Source organism: Pseudophryne corroboree, chromosome 9 (genome assembly GCF_028390025.1).
Source record: "Pseudophryne corroboree isolate aPseCor3 chromosome 9, aPseCor3.hap2, whole genome shotgun sequence".
Lineage (NCBI taxonomy): Eukaryota > Metazoa > Chordata > Amphibia > Anura > Myobatrachidae > Pseudophryne > Pseudophryne corroboree.
The window spans coordinates 169,025,197-169,034,659 of NC_086452.1; the positions used below are offsets into that span (position 1 = coordinate 169,025,197).

The 9,463-nt window shown below is 43.7% G+C and overlaps 1 long non-coding RNA gene across 1 annotated transcript; it reads left to right on the top strand.

Annotated features, from left to right (window-relative positions):
• Positions 1 to 2,034: 2,034 nt before the first annotated feature.
• LOC134956852 (uncharacterized) lies at positions 2,035 to 7,081 on the top strand. The gene is made up of 3 exons (XR_010186234.1): positions 2,035 to 2,119; positions 2,195 to 2,407; positions 6,260 to 7,081. It is a non-coding gene; the product is annotated as an uncharacterized LOC134956852 (long non-coding RNA).
• Positions 7,082 to 9,463: the final 2,382 nt, after the last annotated feature.

Consider the following 9,463-nt stretch of genomic DNA (forward strand, 5'->3'; position numbering starts at 1 on the left):
GTAACATGAAAGTTGATGATTGGCTGGTACTTTTTCCCCTCTCTACTTTATCACTCTCCAAGGGGTATATTTACTAAAATTCGTATTTGTACCGATTTGGAGGGAGATTAAACACGAAGGACATCGAATGTGTGAATTTGCAACTTTTTGAATTTATTACGCCTCATTTACTGTGCTGTCGTGTTTTGATTATTTCCATTTTTCGATGTCGATGTCATTCGTGTTTTTCCAAGGTAGAATGCGGCCGATTTTGTGTTTTTGCGGCCGTGTTGTCTGTTTTTTTTCCGAATGCGTCATTTTTTGGTTACGGCAGTGTTTTTCCGTTCCCGGCCGCGTTTTTTTTCTAAGTTTCGTTTTTGTCACTCGTCCGTGATTGGTTTGATTCGTGATGGAGGATTGTCTGTGCTAATTACTATAAAACCGCCCCAAACCACCCGAACCTCGTGGGTTTAGCTAATGGAGAGGTGAGAGGAAGTTGTGTATGGTATTGGAGAGTTGATAGGAGTTTTTGGTGGTTTTGAGGTGGTTCTTTGCGATTGGTGAGTGCTGTACTGTGTGTGTAAGTAGTCTTGTCATACTAGTTGTGTAGTTATTTTAAAGTCTGTATAGTTTTTTGTCTTTGTTTTTTTAAAGTATATTGTCATTGTTTGTGAGTGAGTGTGTGTGTGTGTTTGGTGTGTGGTGTGTAGTGGTAGTGGAGGAGTGTGTTTAGTGTTTTTTTTATCAGTGTTATTTGTTGTTTGTCCGGAATATGTCCCAGTCAGAGCTGAGTGAGAGGGAGGAGGTGAGTGAGGTGGAGGAGGTGAGTGTGGTGGTGGAGGTGAGTGAGAGGGAGGAGGTGAGTTAGAGGGAGGAGGTGAGTGAGGTGGAGGAGGTTAGTGAGGAGGAGGGGGAGGTTGCTGCTGTGGCCTCGAGTGACAGTGACAGTGATGGTGCTGTGGCTCCGCAGCCACGCACCACTACAAAGACTGGGCGCAATGTAAAGATCAGCTATGCAGAGAATATGGCATTGGTGCAGGAGCTGATGAGACATCATCGTCAGCTGTTTGGCCATGATGCTGCCAAGGTTTCTTCACGCAGGAAGAGTGTTCTGTGGGGGAAGGTAGTTACGGCAGTTAATAGTGAGGGTGTGGTGAGGAAGACAGAGGACACGTGTCGTAAGCGATTCTACGACATCAAGTGGCGTGTCAAGGCTAAGATGTCTAAGGAGGCTAAATCAGTCCGCCAAACAGGGGGTGGACACCCCTTCCAGCGTCATATCGGGATTGGGAGGAGCCTGTGCGTTCCCTTATTCCGCCAGAAGTGGTTGGTGCAATTCATGTCCGGGATTCGGATCGCCCAAGGCAGGATGGTGAGTTGTCTTTTTTTTTGGTTTCATAATTAAAACATCTGTGCTTTGTCCTTAGTTGTCTAAAATGTCTTCTAGCTAATTGTGATTGTAATTTGGTTAATTCTTCTAATGTGTTGGTGATGTAGTTTTATTCAGAAATAGTTATCTTTTTGTCCTTTGTATTGTCAAGTTAGCAGTTGACCTTGCCCTTTTTCTGGTTTTTTAAACAAATTGTAAATTTTTGTGGGTGTCTTTAAATGAAGTGTGAGTCATGTGTTTTGCGTAATGTTTGTTAAATTTTTTTAATGTAGTTATGGTTATTGTGTGTTGTTCTGGGTTGTTCTTTGTGTGGTTGATGTGATTTTTCATGCAGGTTCTACTTTTATGCTTACATTTTTGTTCATATATTTGGTTGTAGTGTTTGGTTGTTAGCACCAAACAAAAGTTAAATACAGAACAATATTCTGGTTGTGTTAAGCTACCACGGTTGGGTTTTTAGTAGTATAATATTGTGAATTCTGCACCTTTGGGTATGGATTGGTTGGTGTAATTGTTTCATAATTTAAGTATACACACCCAATGAAGTCAGGCAGAAAAGCATAAGCAAAGTTTTGTTTACTTCTCATAATGTTCCTCATATGTCTACATCACAAAAAGGTTTTTGCATAAACATATAAACATAATATAATGTTCATAAGGACAATCTTCATATTTCTACAGTATGAAAGAGACGCAGCACAGCTAGGCCACAACCCACACTGCCAAGAGATGCAGATGCTGGCGATGCAGGTAAGAATTTAGTGTATACACATATTCTGAAAACACATAGAAATTCAGAATTATAATGTTTATATTATCACATAGGTCCTTCTCCATCGAACACCCCTCCACTAAGACGACCATCACAGGGCTCGGATAGTCTCCATAAGATGGGTACCAAGAGACGCCGTCTTTAGGCGGAATCTCCACCCGCATCCTCACCACCACAACGGCGCATCTCTACTGTGTCGGCCCAGCCACCACAAGCCATTTTGGCCAGTCCACAAAGCGAGGAACCACAATCCAATCAGCTGTCTGGTGAGTAAACATAACAATTCATTTTATATTCTTTAAAAAACAGTGTTTGTGCACACCCAAAAAAAAATGTGTAAATAAAAAACCCCACTCATCCTTGTATTAATCCCCAACAGCAAACACATGGGGGTAACATTAGTAAGATGTTTTTTTTTTAGATGTGATGTTGGCCATAGCAACCAATCTTTGTTTTTTTGCTAGAAACAGCTACATAAATGTTAAGTCGAATCCGATTGTTTGCCATGGCCAACATCACCAGTTCTAAACATCGCCCACCTTAATACATTTTTAACCATATTTAGAATTACATTTATTTGCACTATATTTAATCAAGTTTTGGCCACACCACTGACTGCCTTGAACAATGTATGAGTGTATTGCTCAACACATTTAATGTATTGTGTGTGTTTTACAAAAGTAAGCTTCATACACAATATGTAAATGTTGTATTTTTTATTTGTTAGAGTTCATCGTGTTAGTACATTAATTATGGCTCAGAGTCCAACAATTCCCTGAAACATTTTTGAACTGAGCAGGGAACGTAAGAAGCCACACATTTCTAAAAAAAGGTGACCTAAATTTTAAAGTTTAGCCCACAATCTATTTATCATTTATTATTATTATTATTATCCTTTATTTATATGACGCCACAAGGGTTCCGCAGCGCCCGATTACAGAGTACAAATGCACATAAAAAATAGGAAAACAGTGACTTACAGTTGAATACAATATAGGACAAGTACAGGGCAACTAAGCATAACTACACCAGTAAACACAGAGATAAGTTCCAGGTGGTCAAAAAACTGTGGGATCTGGGCAGTTGAGGATTATTAAAGTAAGAAAAGTATAAGCACAAGAGGGAAGAGGGCCCTACTCGTGAGAGCTTACATTCTAAGGGGAGGGGTAGACAGACAGGGATGACACAGATGGGGTACATAGAGAGCGTGGAACAGAGGGTTATGTTGAGATTTGGCTAGGTTTGGTAAAGAAATGGGTCTTAAGAGCCCGTTTGAAGTTTTGTAGAGAGGTGGAGAGTCTGAGGGGGAGAGGTAAAGAATTCCAGAGAAATGGAGCAGCACGTGAAAAATCTTGGAGATAGGAGTGGGAGGAAGTAATCAGAAGACAGGAGAGACGGCGTGCATTAGCAGAGCGAAGAGGACGGGTGGGAGAGTAAAGGGAGATAAGGTCAGAGATGTAGATGGGAGAGGAGTGGGTGAGGGCTTTGTAAGTGAGTGTGAGAAGTTTGAATTGGATTCTGAAAGGGAAGGGAAGCCAGTGGAGGGCCTGTAGGAGGGGGGAGGTAGACGTAGTGCGTTTGGTGAGGAAGATGAGCCGGGCAGCAGCATTGAGGATAGATTGGAGTGGAGAGAGGTGATTGTCAGGGAGGCCAGTTAAAAGGAGATTACAGTAGTCCAGTCTGGAAATAATCAGTGAGTGAATAATGATCTTAGTGGCATCCTGTGTGAGAAAAGGTCTGATTCTAGAAATGTTTTTGAGATGAAAATGACAGGTTTGTGAGAGGTGCTGAATGTGTGGTTTGAAGGAGAGGGAGGAGTCAAGGATTACGCCAAGACAGCGTACTTGGGGGCTAGGGGAGATAGTTGTGCCATCAATGGATAATGAGATTGTGGGCGGTGAGGCTGTGCGGGAGGGTGGGAAGATGATCAGCTCAGTCTTAGACATGTTGAGTTTAAGAAAGCGCTGAGACATCCAGGAAGAGATAGCAGAAAGACAGTTTGAGGTACGAGTGAGGAGAGCCGTGGAGAGATCAGGGGAGGAGAGGTAGATTTGAGTGTCATCAGCATAGAGGTGATATTGGAAGTTAAAAGAACTAATGAGTTCACCTAAAGAGGACGTATAGAGAGAGAAAAGGAGAGGACCAAGAACAGAGCCTTGGGGGACACCAACAGTTAGTGGAAGTGGGGGGGAGGTAGCATCATGAGAGGAGACAGAGAAGGAACGATCAGAGAGGTAGGAGGACAGCCAGGAGAGGGCAGTATCACGCAGACCAAGAGAGTAAAGGATTTGCAGAAGGAGAGGATGGTCCACAGTGTCAAAAGCAGCAGAGAGGTCAAGAAGAATAAGCAGAGAGTAGTGGCCCTTAGATTTGGCTGCATGGGGGTCATTGCAGACTTTTGTGAGGGCAGTTTCAGTGGAGTGGAGAGAATGGAAACCAGACTGGAATGGGTCAAGCAGTGAGTGAGAGGAAAGAAAGGCAGTGAGGCGATTATAGACAATACGCTCAAGAAGTTTGGAGGCAAAGGGGAGGAGAGAGATGGGTGGATAGTTGGAGAGAGTGTTAGGATCAAGGGTAGGTTTTTTAAGAATAGGGGAGACAAGAGCATGCTTGAAGGCAGAGGGGACAGTGCCTGATGAAAGGGAGAGATTGAGAAGGTGGGCAAGATGGGAACAGGCAGAAGGGGAGAGGTAACGGAGGAGGTGGGAGGGGATAGGGTCGAGCGGGGAGGTTGTGGGGGGGGGGGAGGAACGGAGGAGGGCCATGACTTCCTCGCCAGATACATGGGAGAAAGATGTCAGAGTTGGTAAGAGGGAAGGGGAGGGGTGGCAAGGGATGGGTGGTGGCTGGTTGCTGGTCTGGTGGGAAGTGATATCCTGACGTATGGAGTCATTCTTGGATGTGAAATAAGTGGCAAAGTCAAGAGCAGACAATGAGGAAGGGAGAGGAGGTGGTGGTGGGCAGAGGAGGGAGTTAACAGTGGCAAAGAGGCGCCGGGGGTTGGAAGACTGTGTAGAAATGAGGATTTTGAAGTATGATTGTTTAGCAAGGAAAAGGGCAGTACTGAAGGATGAGAGCATGAATTTGAAATGGAGGAAGTCTGCTTTAGAGCGTGATTTCCTCCACTGTCGCTCGGCAGTACGTGAGCATTTTTGTAGGTACCTGGTGCATTTGGTGTGCCAGGGTTGAGGTGTTGATCTGCGAGGGTGAATAGTGGTTGGCGGAGCAACAGAGTCAAGGGCAGAAGTAAGAGATGCATTGTATAGGGATGTGGCTTGTTCAGGGCATGTGAGAGAGAGAAGAGGAGAGAGAAGGGAGTCAAACAGGGAGGACAGGGATGAGGTGTCAATAGCCTCAATGTTACGCTTCGTGATGGTAGCCTTAGGAGGGAGAGATGGGGAAGCAGAGATAGATAAGTTGAAAGAGAGCAAATGGTGGTCAGAGAGGGGAAAAGGGGAATTGGAGAAATCAGAAATATCACAGCGGTGAGTGAAAACCAGATCCAGTGAGCTCCCGTTCACATGGGAGGGTGAGGTGGTCCACTGGGAGAGACCAAGTGAAGAGGTGAGGTTAAGGAGTTTAGAGGCAGGTGATTTTGTGGGGTTATCGATAGGGATGTTGAAATCACCTAGAATAATGGAGGGAATGTCAGAAGAGAGGAAGTGAGGTAGCTAGGAAGCAAAGTGGTCAAGGAATTTGGAGGAAATGCCAGGTGGACGGTAAATTACAGCAACTCGAAGATTAGTAGGTTGGTAGAGGCGTAATGCATGGACCTCAAATGTAGAGAATGTAAGAGAAGGTTCTGGAGGTATAAGTTGGTATGTGTAGCTTGAGGGTAAAAGGATCCCAACACCACCCCCATGGCGACCCCCGGGTCGGGGTGTGTGTGAGAATGTGAGGCCCCCAGCAGAGAGAGCAGCAGGAGAAGTGGTGTCATGAGGAGTAATCCAGGTTTCTGTAATGGCCAGGAGGTGCAGGGAGTTGGAAATGAAAAGGTCATGAGTGGGGGTCAGTTTGTTGCATCATGAATATTAAGAAGTAATGCATGTTGACGTAAAGCTCAAACCAAACCGATGCAAAATATTAACTAAATAGTGGATGTCTTCAACCCCATACAGAACCACCCATCATGCCCAAGGATACCCAGCAGGAAACTGACTTGCAGGAATCGTACACACTACACCTGCAAGCGATTGATCCAAACCAGCTAACCACGCTGCAGGACATAACCCAACAACCCCAAACATTCCACAGCCCCCAATTGAGCCCAACACCACCCCAGCCACAAATGGGCCCAGAGATTTGGTCCAGTGGGGCCACACAACAGGCACAACACTATGCCTAACAAGGGAGAAAGAGAAGGCTCTTGTATTTTCATTAAAAAAATTCTTTGCGACCTGTGCTCAATCGCCCTATGCTTTTGACAACACTATGCCTGTCTGAACACCCGCAGCCAATACCTTGCCAGTCTGCCCCATCATCTGCCTAGACTCAGTCGGAACTCAGGCAGACTGATTGTTCAAGTTGGCAGAGTAGCAAATTCTATGGAGCAGATGAGGGCAGACAACAGCCAAATGCATGCAAATTTACAAAGAATAATGGATGACCAACAGCGGCATCAACAAGCCCTCATACAAATTATACAACATAACCAATTAATAAACGAAAGCCTCTCCCGAGTCATTGCCAACAACACTGCCGCAACTACACAACTCACAGCAAGCCTCAACAACCTGAGCAAAAGCATAAATGTGTTGGCATCCCACCAACTAAGCTCAAGCTCAGGAACAGCCACACCTAGCCAGACCCCAGTTACCTCCCCAGTTAGACGATCCAGCAGAACCAGGACCAATGAGCCATCCCAATACTCGGCACCCAGCAAACAAAGAAATAATCAAGGCTGCAGCAACAACTACAGTATGTTCTTAGAAAATTACTAATTATCTAATTGATTCACTCAAAATGCCTGAGTTTAAGGTAATAAATTAATCATACGCAATATGTGTAATGTTTCATTTGTTAATGACTGACAGTGTAAGTTTCACATTTTATTGCCTAACTATAAACAACATGAGAAATAACAAACAATAACGCATCACAAACAGAATTCAGACCTATCAAACATTTTAGAATTGGTGTTAGCCAAGGTTAATTATGAATAAATAAGACTTACCAGTAAAATAGCGCAGAATCACTTCTTGCCTTACCTGCCTCCCTACATCTGTACACACACTGTCGCCAGATGTTTCTAACTCACCTACTTGCTGACTGTTTTCTTCATCACCAACATGTGGCAGATGTTGGCGCAAACACATGTTATGAAGAAAACAGCAGCAGAACACAATCCTAGTCACCTTTGAGGGACTATACAACAAAAGCCCTGCAGACTTATCCAGACACCGAAACCTAGATTTCAGCACCCCAAAACATCTTTCTATCACATTCCGCGTGGACTTATGTGCATTATTATAATTGTGTTCAGCAGGAGAATCAGGTTGGGACAATGGAGTAAGGAGCCAAGAGTAGCAGCCATAACCACCATCACCTGAAAGACAGATATAGGCACATTAGGACATGTGGTTTAGGGGAAAAAAAACACATAATGACGAGGTTGAAGTTACCACACATACACACAACAAACTTGGAATATGGACTGAGGAAGCCGCTGAGGGAGTGTTAAGGCGGAGAAACGCGTTTCCAGGGACCGTGTAAGAGACGATCACCTGCTTGACTGGTATTGTGCTGTGGATAGGATCCGTCCAGTGTGTATGCAATACGGGCTGATACCAGCAGAGGGAGCCTGAACACTGAGACAATACATCAGGACACGTGAAAGAAATCCACTCTACCTGTAATTATAGGTATACTATTAACAGAGGGAGCCTGATGATCAATATAAAGCACTTTAATACCTTGGAGGTGAAATGATTTCAACAATATGTGAAAATTACTAACTCTATATTTATCATATTTTCTCTTCTTTAAGAAAAATGTGTGCACACGTATAACTCAGCATTCTGAGTAGTTCGGGACTTTATTGTCAAATTCAATGACCAAGCCTCTAGATACATAATTCATACAAATTTTGGAAGCAGCCATATATGTGAGAATTAAGCTAATAAAACCCACAAAACCCATTGAGAAATATATATATGTGGGATTGAACATTCCCGATGGACTAATGCTTATTTGAAAGGAACAACACTCAGTATTTAGAGAATTGAATTGTATATGGAGGAATATGTGATATTAATTTTATTAATAATTTTTTTTAATATATGCTGCAGCATTCGTTACATATATATGTTTATAATAGAAATAAAAACAATTAGTTTTTTCAAATTTCAAGGATTAAGTGTATAGTGTGATATATTAATTCTGTTTGGGATAACTGATAGGCACAGCGCTCCTGGTTTCTTGCAAGGGTTTTCCCCTTGCAAAGTGTTTTTTCTGATAAATTTGGAACATACCCAGCAGCCAGCCATCAGGCATTTGTCCGGCATCAAACTTATCAAAGAGGGATGACTGACTGAGGATGAAGGAGTCATGGCAGCCGCCAGGGTAACCCGCAACAACACTCATAATTTTTAGATTTGCATCACAAACCACCTGGACATTAGTGGATTGGCCCAGATGTCTATTGGTATAAATATATTGCCTGCACCTAGGTGGTCTCAGCTCAACGTGTGTGCAATCTATGGCACCCAGCACATTGGGCATGCCAGCAAGCTCATAGAAAGCTACCCTGACTGCATGCCACTGCGACTCCTGGGTAGGGAAGCAGATAGAGGCATCTATGTGGGGATCCAAGGCATTCAAAACCTGAGTGGACATTACAAAATATAAGGTGAGTGTCATGACCTGTAATAAATACTATACTGTGTTATATTACATAACAGAAGCACCACTTAGACATAGACGTGTATGTATGTTTTAACTCACCTGATTTAAATATTTTGAAAAGGTGGGCTGGGAGATACCAATTACATTGCCAGTCACAGCCTGGAAGCTACCAGTAGCCATAAAGTGCAACACAGCCAGGAGTTTGTGCAGGCCTGAGACAGAGCGAGAGCGTGCTGTCTCAGGGTCTAGTTCCAGTTTGACAAGGTCATACAGACTGAAAATGTTGTTACTATTTAGCCAGAACATCTGTATAACCTGGTCATCGGCCAATGCGTTCAAGTTTAAACGCCCCCTAAAAAAACGATGCCTGCACAGCCTCCGCGGCACCTGTACAGTTTCCTGGCCCTGGTTTATTGTAGCCTCATGGAGCAGCCTCAGGTATCCCCCAGCAAACAAGAAATTAGTACTACACATGGCAG